This window comes from Haemorhous mexicanus, chromosome 15 (assembly GCF_027477595.1).
Source record: "Haemorhous mexicanus isolate bHaeMex1 chromosome 15, bHaeMex1.pri, whole genome shotgun sequence".
Lineage (NCBI taxonomy): Eukaryota > Metazoa > Chordata > Aves > Passeriformes > Fringillidae > Haemorhous > Haemorhous mexicanus.
The window spans coordinates 15,195,127-15,209,372 of record NC_082355.1 but is presented as its reverse complement, the minus strand read 5'-3'; the positions used below and the strand labels follow the sequence as shown (position 1 = coordinate 15,209,372).

Genomic DNA, 14,246 nt, shown 5'->3' with positions numbered 1-14,246 from the left:
GGCTCGTCCCCCCCGTTTTGGGGGGTGCAGCAGGGCTGCAGGCAGGTACAGCCGCCCTCGGCGAGAAGAGTTTAATTAACCCCGGAAAGCGATCGTTAAACGGCCGGCCCGGGTAATCGATGCGGAAGGGGCAGCTTTGCTGCCGAGGGACCATCTGCTCCGGGGAGGGAGCGATGGCGGCTCCTCGTCCCCCCCGTCACCCCGCGCCTGCCGGGAAGCGGCCGCCGCCGCCACGGGGCAGCTGCTCCGGGGGCCCGATCCCGAGCTGAACCCCGGCCAAGGCATCCCGGGGGGATGGGAGCTGCCCCTCGCCTCAACCCTCGCTTCCCGTAAAGCCCCAAGGCCCAGCGGCACGTGATTTCCGACACGACACGGCCCCCCCGGCTCACGGCCCACCGGAGGGTCCCTCCGCAGCCAGGCATCCCCCCGCCCCCGACAGGATGTGGCTGAAGCAAAGCGGGGCGGGGATGTGGCCGAGCACCCTGCTCGCCCCACAGCTGTTTTCACCCTTGAGATGAGTTTGTGGCAGTCTCAGCCTTGAGGGCTCAGCGGGTTTGTGTCTTGCCCCCGGCGCACACACCTATGGCCGCATTCCCGGGCGAATACTCAGAGGGATGCTCTCGGCATCCCGGCATCACCCAGGATATCTCATCCTGGCCTGGGGCACTCTGTCCCTTCCCATCCCCCAGCACCCCCAGGCCCTTCTCCAACCCTGAATTCCCAAGTTTCTCCTTATTTCCCTCCGGTAAATGATGGGGGGTGCTCAGGGGCAGTAAGGCTGGATGCGGTGCATCTGCTCTCAAGGGACCCAGGAGCTACTCCCCACTCCAGGCACTGACTCCAGGGGATGGCACTTGGGAAACCAGTGTCCCCAGCGGTGTCCCTCTGCTATGAGGAAACCTGCCATCAGCACAACCTGACCAGCTTCCAGGATCAGCACATTCTGGGAAACCTGTGGAGCCATGGCACTGGCATGACCCTGCTGGGGTGATGCAGCTGGGACCAGCTGATCCAGACCAGGAGGAGGCTGTGGCTCCATGCCCACCCTGGGCATGGAGCCACAGCCTCCTCCTGGTCTGGATCGGTCCCCCACCCACGGGGAGGAGAGGAGCACCCAAGGAGGGGGAGAGCTGCACCCCCAGGAAAAAAGGAGCCCAAACGTGCTTCCAGGGGAGGTGCTAGCACAAGAAGCTGGATCAGCCCTGGGACACAGCATGACTGGGAGGCCAGGAAAAAGCCCTGTCCCATCCTCTCACCTTGCCTGGAGCAGAGGGGATGGTGCAGCTGCTGCTGGCCCAGGCATGGGCAGGGTGTCAGATGGGTCCCCAGGCCAGGGGGCCAGCAGGGTTCAAGGTGACCTGCAAAGCACAGGGTGCTCCTTGCCCCATGGATGGAGACATCCTGGGCTCCTCCTCACCTCCCCAGCCCTGCAGACCCCTGGGAAGGGGACCCTGGTTCTCCCCACTCCCATGGCAGCAGCTCAGCTGCACCCACCCACACCCTTCCCCACAAACTGGTGCCAGTTTGAGGATCACCCTGCTCCAGGCAGGGAGATTCAATTCCTTTGGAAGAGCAGGTGAGGCTCCAGCACAGAGCTGGCTGTGTGAGGGTTTGCCAGGACACCCAGCACACCTGAGTTCCCAGGGGAACACTCAGGGATGCTCCTGGTAGCCCAGCATTACCGAGTGTACCAGCACCCAGCACTGGACGTGGGGATGAGGTGACCCTTCCCTCCCCACCTGTCTGGGCAGGGATGCCCATGGCAGCCCCCTGGGAGAGCAGCTGGAGCACTCTGGGCAGGAGGCAGCAGGGAGACCACTGAAGAGGAAGGTGGATGCTCTGCTTTCACTGCAGGAGGGAAATTGAGGCAGAGGAGGGCTGGGATGGGGGCTGGGATGGGGGCTGGGATGGGCCCACCCACTTGGTGCAGCAAGGGGACCTAGAGCCAGCTTTTCCTGATACTCCCCATCCAGAGGGGGGATGTCTGTCCCTGTCTGGGGACAGACAGGATCCCCGTCCCCACTCTGTGCTGAGGACAGGGAGCAAAGACAGAGCAGGAACAACCCCCTGTCCTGGCACTGCCACACCCCAGTATGGGACATGAGACAGGCTCACACCTGCAGTGGGGTGCCCCTCTAGCTCTCTCAGGTAGGATCCAGCCCTTCAAACTGGGGCTCAGCCCCAGAACAGCGCTTAAACCAGCCCCCAAACCACTGCTCAACCTCTGAGCCAGAACTCAGCCCCCTGAAATGGTGCTCAGCCACCCAAACTGGTGCTTGGTGGCCAAACTGGCTCTCAGCTTCCCAAAACAGTGCTCAACTCTCAAGCCAGGCCCCATCCCCCAAGCCAGCACTGAACCCCTGCATGGGTGCTGAACATCCCAGACAGGTGTTTGACCCCTGAGATGGTGCTCAGCCCTCCAAAACAGTGCCTGACCCCCAAGACAGTGCTCAGCCCCCTGAAGCAGGCACTGAGCTGCTGCCCAGACCCCCAACTGGAGTTCAGGCCCCAAAACAGCACTTGAGCCTCAAGCTGGTTCAGTCTCCTAAAATGCTGTTTGACTCTCATGCTGGTGCTCAGCCTCCCAAAACACCAAACCTCCAAATCAGTGCTTGACCCCCCCAAGCCAGAACAATGCATGACCACCAAACCAGTTGCAAGCTCCCCAAAATGGTGCTCAGTCCCTCGACCCTGTGCTCAACACCCCAAAATGCTGCTTGACCCTCAAGCCAGTGCTCAGCCCCCAAAAAGCCTTGTCCCAGAGGAGGGGTCAACCACTGCCTGGTCCCCCCCAGGGACAGCCACTCCAGTTTCCTCCCAGTACACCTCCTGGTCACATGGTCCCTCAGAATGGCCAGACAGCCCTGAGGGGCTTTTCCCAATTTCCTTTGCCCCCTCATCAGCAAAAGGACACAGGAACACCATGGCAGGGAAGCCATCCCTCCCCCACACCCTGGCTGTGGGAAGGGACATGGCCCTCACTCTGTGTCCTGGAGGGGAGACCCCTGAGCCCTTTCCCATCATTTCCCAGGGGAGCACCACCAGTGGGACAGACAGGATTCCCAGAGCTCTGCTGGGAGCCTCCCCAGCCCCAGAGCCATGGAGGGTGGGGGTCCTGGCCAAAGGTAAGGAATATCAGACACCAGGATATCCCTGGTTATCCTGGGAGGGGGCTGCATGGTGGGTGGGATGGTTTGTAGGGCGCAGACCAGGGACCCTGGGTGGGGTGAGACCACACCCAGTTTCTAATGGAGGGGGCTGCTGGCTGTGGGGATGTAGTCCCCAGTGCCAGGGGGGCTTTCCAGCCCTGCTGAAGCCACTCCCCCACAGCCCAGTGCCAGCTACTCCCAGGATCAGGCTGGCAGTGGTTATGGATGTGGCTGTCCCCCAAAGCACCAACCACAGGCAGCCTGGGGACCCCCAGGACCGGCCCCAGGCCCCCCAGCTCCCCCAGATTCCCCTTTCGCCCCAGCTTTGGCACCTCCAGAGCCCCAGACACAGCCCCATCCCTGCCCCATCTCATCTCGCCCCTAATCGAACTGGCTGCTGCACAGACTCATCCCAGTTTAATCTTCACGGTGCATCAGGCACGGAGGAAAAAACACAATGATTTTCCTTTTTTTTTTTTTTTTTGGGTCTTAATCTTTACCTGGGGTCAGATTTACCAATCCTCCCACTAATCCCCCAACGCCTTCGCAAAGCAAAGGGCCCCCTCCTCCACCAGCCCCGCGGGAGCCAGCCCAGGGAGCACCCAGAGCCCCAGGGTGCCTCGGGATTAGCGCTCCAGGTGACTCCAATTTTTCCCAACGAGGTGGCAATACATGTTTTTAAAGGCTTTTTTTAATTTAAGGAATCTGAATGTAAGGGGGGGGTGGGAAGATTACACGGTGGTGAGGAGACAGAGGCAAAGCCTGGGGGTCTTGGCTCCACTGACAGGCTCAGATTTGGGGGAAATACTCAGGCAAAGGATGAAAAACCACTTCTTAGGGAGGATTCCACGCCATTCCCTGCCTCAGTTTACCCGTGTAAACTCCTCCAGGGGACTCAGACGGCACCAGCTGGCCCTGAACAACCTCCAGGCCACCCCGGGGGCAGGACTAGGAACCACCCCAGACCTGCAGATGTGGGGACAAGACTTCCTATGGACGTGGGGGTTCTGGGATCCCTGTGGACAGGGGGACATGGGGCTCTGCAGAAGAGGGGCAGGGAGAGCAGGGGGCTTTGTGCATGGGAGGCTCTGCAGAGAGGGGAAACAGGGGATCTGTATATGGGGGCACAGGGGGTCCTGCAGATGAGGGGACACGGAGCTTTGAAGATGAAGGGAAGGGGTTCTCAGCAGAACAGGGGGACAGGGGTGCCTGGAGGCAGGAGGGAACATGGGGCTTTGAATATGGGGGCACAGGAGTCCCTAAAGAAGTGGGGACACAGGTCCCTATTGATGAAGAGACAGGGGGCTCTGTAAAAGGGGGATGGGGGCTTTGCAGATGAGGAGGGGACAAGGGCGACAGCGTTCCCTGCAGAGGGAGGGGACAGGAGCCCTGGCAGATTGAGAGGGACAGAGGAGAGGGGTCCCTGCAGAAAGACAGATCAGAGATCCTTGCAGGTGGGGGGGACAAGGGTCTTGCAGACAGGAGAGGGACAGAGGGGACAGAGGTGCCTGCGGATAGGGGAGACACAGATCCCTACAGATCTGCCCTTTCCACACCAACCTCCCCCCGGGGCTGCCCCCCAGCTCTGCTGCGGCGGGGGCTGCGCGCACACCCGTGGCTCGGTGGGAGGCGGGGGCTGCCAGCAGCCGTGCCCAGCCCCGAGCCCCCCGCGGGCGGCGCTGGCCGAGCTAACCGGGGATGGCAGCGCGGCCCCCGCCGCGACACCGCGCACGCTCCGCCGCGGCCGGCACCGCGCCGCGCCAGCCTGGAATTTGCAAGCTGTCCTGATGCATTAAAGCGCAAACGCCTGGCGTCCGGCTCCCAGCCCTGTGCCCGGCTGTGCCAGGCCACGGCATCCCCTCCCCGGAGACGCCGATGCGGGGCCAGCTGTCCCCAAGGGCGCCCAGAGCCACCATCATCATCTTCATCCTCCACGGTTGTTTTTTCCCCCCAGCCCCAGCTTTAAATAGCGCAATGGGGAGACGGTGCCAGGCTCGTGCTGTGACCGTGGGGAGGCAGGGGGCACTAGGGACATCAAGAGTGGAGGGTCCCCAGCAGTGCTGGCATGGGTGACAGTGGAGCCCCTTCCAGCAGGCAGCACGTTGTGCCAGCCCAGGGCATGGAGGGAATGGGGAGGAACAGACAGACATGGATGGACAGATGGATGGGATGCTGTGCTTGCCATCCCAGGGACAGAGGGATGGGACCCTGAGATGAGTGCCATAGCAACCCTGCAAGGACCACGCTGGAGAGCCAGACACAAATGGGCTGCAGTCCCCTTGGACAGCACCCATGCCATGGGGATACCAGAGTCCCCTCTCCCCTCCAGAGTCCCCTCTCCCCTTCACCCATACTCACACTGCACCCCTCCAAGTTCACTCCCATGGGTGCAGGAGGGAAAGGTGGGGAGGGACAGCCCAACTCACAGTTCAGTGTCCAGGCAGCACCTCCCATCCCACATCCCCCACCCTGATGCCTTTCAGAGTCACGTGTGCCATGGGAGTCCACACTGGGAGGACTGGGCACCTGCCAAGGGCGGGGGCACACAGGGGACACCCCAATTCCTTGGCACACGCTCACCCCACACCCACGCACCCAGTGATGCTCCCAAATGGTTCAGGAGCCCCACAGCCACCCGCTGGCCAGCAGGACACACTCACTGCCCAGCCAGGCAGGATGGGCTCAGCCGGCCGTGCCGATCCCAGCCGGAACGGGCAAACAGCAGCGGGATGCCGTGGGAGGAGGGAGGGAGGGAGCGGCACGGCCGGCTGGAATAGGAGTGTGAAGAAACGGCTCTTGCGTGCTCTGTCCGGAGCCAGCTAACGAGGCCATATTTGAAATGCCTCGCATACCTCCGGTCATCAGATTAGTGAGATGCAGAAGGTAAAGCAGAGGGCAAGAGCAGCGCTCCCGGCTCCCGGCAGCGATCCCCGCCGGCCGCGGGAACGGGGGGCAAAGCCCCTGGCTGGCAGCGGGGCATGGGCAGAGAGTGCCCACGGATAGAGAGAGCCCATGGGCAGAGAGAGCCCACGGGCAGAGAGTGCCCACAGGCAGAGAGAGCCCACGGGCAGAGAGAGCCCACGGGCACCCCGGCAGTGACGGGTGCTGGGAGCTCCTCCCCGCTGGGATCCCGGCAGATGCAGAAGGGAAAAAGGTGGGCAAGGATAACCCAAAATGTGCTGCCGTGTCCTGGCCACCAGGCACTGCCACCTCCCCATGGCCCGGGTGGGGCCTGGACCTGCTGAAAAACCTTTCAGTGTTTTACAGGGGCTTACAGGAAAGTCAGAGAGGGACTTTTCACCAGGGTCTGTCATGACAGGACAAGAGGTGAGGGTTTTAAACTAAAAAAGGAAAGTTTGGGATTGGGTATGAGGAAGAATTCTTCCTTGTGAGCACAGGGAGGCCCTGGCACAGGTTGCCCAGAGAAGCTGTGGCTGTGCCATCCCTGGAAGCGCTCAAGGCCAGGTAGGACCGGGCTTGGAGCAACCTGGGACAGTGGAAGGTGTCATGCCCATGGCAGGGGCTGTAACTAGATGACCTTTAAGGCCCCTTCCTGCCCTTTAAGGTCCCTTCCTGCCCAAACTGTTCAAGTAGTCTATAGAAGGAGGAAGATCCCACAGAGCCTCCAAGAATCATCTGAGGGCACAGCTCACCTGCCCTTCCCAAGGCACCAAATCTGCTTTGGCATGAATGTTCCCCCCTGGCCCTGCTCCAGGTCTAGGAGTGGCAGGAGAGCAGGAATCTGCCTCTGAGCAGCAAGTGGGTGCAGAGGAATAAGAGCTCTTACAGGGTAAGAGCACCTGGATCTGTGAACACTTGGGACCCTTCAGGGTGGGGATGTTCAGCTGGGAGTGTCTCAGCTTTCAGGATGTTCAAATGGAACACTGGGCTTGGATGTGGACTCCAAAATCCCCTCTCTGAGGGAGAGAAAGAGGCACAAAGACCACAAGGGCAAGTCCTAGCGAAGAGAAGTGAGAACCAATGATGCCAAGACCCTTGGGGACACCAAGAGAGAGAACCTGGAGGCTGAGTGGATGGAGCTGCATTGCTTGGTTGGGCATGGACAACTCCACACAGAAGACTGTGGGAGATAGATAGTGCCCAGGAGCTGGAGCACAGGCATGGACTCAAGACGGATTTGCAGAGGCAAAACCAAAACATCCACCAAACAAGGGCTGCTTCCAACCACAGTCAACCACTCACACACCAGGAGGTGACCAGGGACAAACAGCACCAGAGCAAGCCAGAGGGGAACATGCCCAATCTCATCACAGCTGAGCACAAACCCAGTCCCCATTCCAGCAGGCAGCATACCCAGGGAGCTCAGCACATGCTCAGCAAACGTGTGCCAGGGGCAGCCAAGGGTACCACGGGTGGCAGCAGCCACCAGAACCCACTGGAGTCACTCACAAGGCCAGGACAGCACTGCTCCCAGCCCTGCCACCAGCCAGGTGACAATCAGACCCTGGGGATGAAGCCCATCTCAGAAGTGACCCAGAAATGACAGGGTCACCTCACCCCGTGGGCAGGTCCCACCCATCACCCACAGTGTCCCCACTGAAACCTCACAGGGCTGGCACAGGGCAGGGCCAGTAACCTGAGCCCTCTCCAGCTCCCATCTCTCAGGGCTGGGAGGGTGGAGATGGGAAAGCACATCCTGCTTGGAAAATCAGAAAACAGCTCTTCTTTTTTCATTCTTTGCCACCGCTTCCAGGGTCACAGCTGACAACAGATCCCCCCATGCCCAGGCCACCACACTGACAGCATCACAGTGGGGAGGTGATGCATCCTCATCCTCCCTGCACAAAGGATGTCCCAGCTCAGGCCATGGAGGATGCTCTGGTACAAGTGACACTGTTCCAGGACAAGGACATCCAGCCAGACCCACACATCCCAAGGCAAGCCCACAGCCTGGGAGCCATTAGCCCAGTCCCTTCCATGCCATAGCCATGGATGGTGGGAACCAGCGACACCAAGGCAGCCACTGGAAAACCTTCTGACCTCAAAAATCCTTTTATGCACATAATCACAGGCTGTCACCCACGTGCAGCACGGGCTGTCATCTCAGACCATCAACACACTCCACCTGCTTGCAGGCCTTGGGAAAAGACAAGCAGGGATGAAATCACTCTGAAGATTTAAGGGATCAGCACTCCAGCACCCCAAAAGGACAGACTGTGGGGTGGGCACATCACCAGCACTGAGATGTTGACAGACCCCAAAGCTTTTTGTCTGTGGATGTCAGGTGCCTGAGGGCCCAAGGCCAGGGTAAACGTGTCCTTTGGACCTTCCCAAAGGCAAAGGGACCCACAGGTCGCCCTCAGCCACTCACTGGGGTCACACTGCTCTGCTGCCTGCTGTCCCTGGAGCTCTCCTGGGGCTCCAGCCCTATGGGTGTCCCAAGGGATACAGGATGCAGGCTGCTCCTCACCCACATGTCCTGATGCTCCCCAGTGGGCTCCCCAGGATGGCAAGTGCAGCCTCCCCACCAGGACATGTCCCTCTGCTGAAGGCAAAGGCAGCTGAGAGCTGATCCCATGGCAGAGCCACTGCTGAGCAGCAGCAAACTCACATTTCCTCCTGGGATTTCCCACTGGCCATCTTTGGAGGTGGTTCCTCCTCCAGCCACCCCTTAACTCACACGCTTCTTCCCTCCTGCCCCTCCCACACCACCGCTCCCTGCACCAAATCCCAGAATGGTTTGGGCACGGAGGGACCTTACAGCTCTTCTCCTATCAACCCCTGCCACGGGCAGAGACACCTTCCACCAGCCCAGAATGCTCCAAGCCCTGTCCAGCCTGGCCTCAGACACTTCCAGGGATGGGGCAGCCACAGCTTCTCTGGGCACCCCGTGCCAGGGCCTCCCCACCCTCAGTGTAAAACATTTCTTCCCTATGTACAAGTTAACCCCGACCTGTTACAGTTCAAAACTCTCACCCCTTGTCCTGTCACTTGAGGCTCTTGTCCAAAGTCCCTCTCCAGCTCTCTTGAAACTCCTTTGAGCGCTGGAAGGAGCTTTAAGGTCTCCCCGTGGCCTTCTCTATGCCAGGCTGAACATGCCCAGCCTGTCTCCAGAGCAGAGGGGCTCCAGCCCTTGGACCATCTCCGTGGCCTCCTCTGGACCTGCTCCAACAGGCCCTACATCTGTCTGTGCTGGGGATGCCACAGCTGGATGTGGTGCCCCAAAGGGGTCTCCCCAGAGCAGAACACAGGGGGAGCACCCCCTGCTCACCCTGCTGCCCATGGTGCAGCCCAGGACACACTCACCTTTCTGGGCTGCCAGTGCACAGTGCTGGCTGATGTCCCATCTGTCACCCACTAGCACCCCCAGTCATTTTCTGCAGGGCTGCTCCCAGCCCATCCATTCCTCCAGCTGTGCTGGGGCTGGGGCTGGCCCCACACAGCTGCAAGATCTTGCACTGGGCATGGCTGAACCTCCCACCTTCCTCTTTCCCCATCACCTGCCTGGCAGGAAAACAGCCAATGCCACACACCACCCACTGCCAGCATCTCCATCCTTTCCCAAGCCACCACAGCCCATCCATTCTCATGTCCCCAGCTGAGTGGAGGGCCAGCCTCTACCTGGGGCAGGGGCTCCCATCCCGCTCCCCACCCTGGATGAGTTTCAAGAGCACCAATCACTTTGGGGACACCCATGCTCCATGCCTGGGCTCTGTGCAGGGAGGTGGCTGCAAGGGGCAGCAGTGACAACTGGGAGTCCCACAAGACCCCCCATGCTCCCAGGAGTCAAAGCTGAGTCAGGGGAAAAGGAAGGGGAAAGGAGAAGAAAAAAAAGAAACAAGCCTTTTGAGTGCAATATTTTAGTTGAGCACCAGAGCATGAGTAAAGGAGGGAGCTTTTCGTGGTCTGGTGAGTTTAAGCTATGAGCTGAAAGTTTAACTATTAATACACTTAATCAAGAGGTTGTTCCTACAGCCAGGATTTAGGAAAACAAAACAGGGAGGCAGGAGAACGGTGGCATCGCTGTGGCCACCCCGGAGAATGTCTCTGCTGGGGAAGGTGGAGGGTCCAGGACCAGCTGGGGCTGGATCCAACCTCGGCCAAGCCTTGCACGGGCACACCAGGAAGTGCCAGGTCCTGGCTGCCAGGGCCAAGCACCTGGATCCGGCCGTCCCCCCAGTGCCCCACACAGGAGGTTTGTCAGAGTGGACAGTTTTGGGGAGAGGATGTCACCCCCAAACCCTGCAGCATCCCCAGGGCACAGACAAGCAGCACCTGCACTGCTGCCACCTGCCTGGAAAGGTCCTGCTGACACCAGGGGATGCCAGTGGGTGAGGGATCCCCAGGGTCGGGGATCCCCAAAACACCCCCCACACCTCCACAGTGTCTGCTCTGGCACAAAGCTCTGCCACAAAGGAGGAAGAGGAGGGACAGGCTGAATTTTGGGGTGTAGCAGGCAGAGCTCGTCTCTGGAGCAGGAGCCGAGGCAGGAGCGGGAGGTGCGGGCAGCGCGGCGCCGGCTGCCCGCATCCCCACCACAAAATCCATGTCAAGGACGCCTCGGCTGGCTCCTGCCTCTTCCAACCGAGGCGGGGGGAGGACACGGGGACATTCGTGACGCCCGACACAACCCCCCTCACCCCCTGCCTGCACATCCCGCTCGGCACGCAGCCCCCCCCCGACCCTGCCCCCAGGGCCACCGAGCCCCGGACGGCGCCGGGACCAACTTCTGAGCGGCACCGGCGGGTCCTTTGTTACTTTGCTTTTGTTGTCACACGCCGGCGCGTCCCCGTCCCCATCGTCCCGTCACCGTGTCCCCCCACCACGTCCCTCCCACAGCCCCCCCAGGCGGCGTCCCCGAGGTCAGGGCGCGACATCTGCCAGCGCGACGGGGCGACGCCGGTACCGGCACCGGGGAGGGGGGCGCAGCGCCGGTGGCATCTCCGGGGTACCCCGCGCGGGGACACTTGGGGTGACACCGTCACCGACGGTGATGCGCTGCGGCGGCCCCGCGGGGGCCGCTGGAGGAGCCGTTTCCCCAAAGCTGTTCCCGCTGGGAACGCGAAGGACGGACGGACAGACGGAGGGACGGAGCGAGGTTTCCATGCCTACCAGCGCTCCCGCTGAGCGGGACCTCGGGGAGAGTCACCCCCCCACCCTTTTCCCATCCGACCCCCCTGGCCTCGGCCCCGCCGGGGGATGCAGCGCAGCCCGCGGGCAGCAGCGGGGGCCGGGGAACGCGGGGGGCCGGGGCGGGCGGGGAGGCCGGAGGGGTCCCCGTCCCCCCGCAGCCCCAGGTGCGGCCCCGCCGCCGGGCTGGGGGCCGGGGGGCGCGGACAAAGCGGCACAAAGGGGCCGCTGACACAGCAGGGCCCGTTTCCAGAGAAACAAAACTTCCGCCGGCCCCGGCTCCGCGCCCCAGGTAGCCGGGATGGGCATCCCCCCAGGCCCCCCCAAAGCCGGCCTCACCCGCCCTCCCACAGCACGGCATCCCCCATCATTCCCCCGGCCCCCCCGGCACGGAGCGGCGGGGGGTGAAGGTTGCCCGGCCGGGTCAGCGCACACGCGGGGCCGTTACCGCAGGATGTGTGCGCAGCTTTGTTTGTGCGTGGGATGCCCCCCCCATGTCCATCCCACCCCCTAACCCTCCATGCCACCCCCGCCATCCTCCTCTCCCCAATCAATCATCCCAGCAAAGAATAACCCGACCCGAAGCAGCCCCGGCCCCGCAGGAAGGACGCTGCCGGCTGCGGGATGCGGTGGAAAAAAAAAAAAATAGGAATAATAAAATTAAAATAAAAGGAAAAAAATCAAACAACAACAACAAAACGCCCCACACCTCCGTGGGGCGCATGGGGCCGCGGTTCGGCAGAGTTTGAGGCCGTAATTCCCAAATTCGGGTACAATCCACAGCCCCCACGGTGGTTTTGGGGCCGGTGGCACCCACGCCGGTAAGAACGAGGGATGTTCCACGGCGCGATAGCGGCGGCTCGATGGGTGCCGGGGCGCCTGGGGCACCCTCCCCTCCGCGGCTGGGGGCAGCAGGGGGTTTGGGAATCCCGTCTGACGGCGAAGCGGGGCGGGGGGGGGTTCGCTGGGAACGGGGGGATGATAAAGTTGGGTGAGTTGTCGCACATGGCTGGGCGATGGCGAGCGGCGCCGCTCCCACGGCCACCCCGCGCCCGGGCACCGGTGGCGGAGCCGAACTGCCGCGGGAGCCCGGCGCACCCCGGGGAGGCGGCAGCGACCCACGCGCGGACACCGGCGCGGGGTGGGGGTTCCCCCGCGACCCCCACGCGAGCCCCGCCGCGGGTGGCACCGCCGGCCCCGCTGCCCACCGCCTCCCCCCGGCGCCGCCGCCCCCGCCGCCCCCCGGCCCCGCCGCCACCATTGTCACCCGGGAAACCACCGGGCGCTGCCGCGGCGGTCCGGGGCGGCGGGGGGAGACGTGGGGGGCTCACTCCATCCCTCCCCGCGGCTCCCAGCGCATCGCCGCCGGGCTGCGGGTACCGGCAGCGGGGTTCGGTCGCACCGAGAAAAACTTTGCTCGTTACCCCGACGTTTCCCCCCCTCCCCTCCCATCCCCGGGAAGCGGCGGGGCCGCTCGGGCGCCGCGCAGGCAGCACCGGCCGGGCCCGACGCGGGCAGGCGGGCAGGCGGCCAGCTCCGGCCCCGCCGCCGCCGCGGGCAGCCCGGGCACGGCGCCGGGCAGCGGGGCGAGCCGCGGGTCCCCCCGCCAAACTTTTTCTTCTCCGCCACCTCCCCTTTCTCCAACGGCCCCCCGACACCCCCCACCCCAACTCCGCCGCCGGAGCGCCCCGGGGGCCGGCACCGAGCGGCGGTCCGGGAGCCGCCGCGCTGCGGGCAGCGCTGCCGGGAGCGGCGGGGGCTGCCCGGGCGCCGGGAAGGGGGCAGGAGGGGAAGGGAGCGGGGTAGGGAGGGGAGGTCAGCACCTGCCCGGGGCCGGGGCCGGGGCCGGGTAGCCGAGGCGGGCTCGGTGCCTCGCCGCCGCCGCACACCCACCTCCACATCGCCGCTCGCTCTGGGAGTGCGCAGCCCCCGCTCCGCGCTGCACGGCGCTGCCGCCGCCGCCGCCGCTGCCCGCGGCTGCCGGCAAAACCCGGACCGGACCGGGCCGAGCGCCCCGCGCCGCCGGACACCGCGACACGCCGCGACACGACACGCCGCGCGCGCCCCCCGCCGCCCCGCGCGCGCGCCGCCCGCGCCGCCAACCCCCGGCTCGCCCGACCCCCAGCGCCGAGCGGCTACACCCATCCCCGGGGCCCTGCCGCCCCCACGGGTGTCACCCCGCCGAGCCGTGTGACAGCCGACCCCGCGCGTGGGGACAGAGCGCGACCCTCGTGTCCCGCCCACCCCCTACGGGGTTTATCCCGCTGTGACCCCCATGTCTCATCTACCCCCCCGTCACGGGTGTAGCCGTGGTGTGCCCGCCCGCGCCCGTGTCCCAGCTGCCCCCATGGGTGTCACCGTGGTGTGTCCCCTCGTGTCCCTGATGCCCCCTCATGGGTGTCACTGTGCCGTGCCGTCCGTGGGCTGTACACCCCACACGGGTGTTGCCGCGGTGTGTCGCCCACCGTGTCCCAGCTGCCTCTCCCCTGCCCCCCCCGCCGAGTGTCACCGTGGTGTCCCAACCCTTCATGTCACACATGGATAGGATTGGAGTGCGTCCCCCGTGTCCCATCCACCTCCACGGATGCCATCCGATTCGTACCCCCTCCGTGTCCCACCTGTCCCCACAGGTTTCACCCACTGTGCACCCCCTGTCCTGGCCGCACCCATGGGTGCCAGCATGATGTCCCCTCCAGCTCAGTGTGCCCCCTCTCTAATCCCCAGCGATGCCCAGCGGGATGTCACCATCCTGTCTCTGGGGTGTCACCCAACTGTGCCTCCTCCCTCCCCGCTGTTCCCCGAGGGGTGACACCCCCACGTGCATCCACATCCCCAGAACGTTCCTCATCCGTCTGTCCCTCTGTGGGGCGCACATCCCTCTGTCCATTCCCACCCTGCATGTGCTCCACCCCTTGTCCCCAGCGTGGGGTGTTCCCTGCAGGTCCCCCATCCCTCTGCATCCCCTCCGGGGTGCCAGTCCCTCTGTTCTCCCTTCCCTGGGGTGCC

General features: G+C 63.7%; 1 protein-coding gene across 2 annotated transcripts in view; it reads right to left on the bottom strand.

Moving 5' to 3' along the window:
* CXXC5 (CXXC finger protein 5) overlaps nucleotides 1–13,204 on the bottom strand; it is a 36,023-nt gene extending 22,819 nt beyond the window's left edge. For both annotated transcript variants that reach the window (XM_059860263.1, XM_059860264.1), the window contains exon 1: nucleotides 13,134–13,204. The gene's annotated coding sequence lies outside the window, so the exon portion shown is untranslated. The remainder of the gene's footprint in view (nucleotides 1–13,133) is intronic.
* Between the last annotated feature and the right edge of the window lie 1,042 nt (nucleotides 13,205–14,246).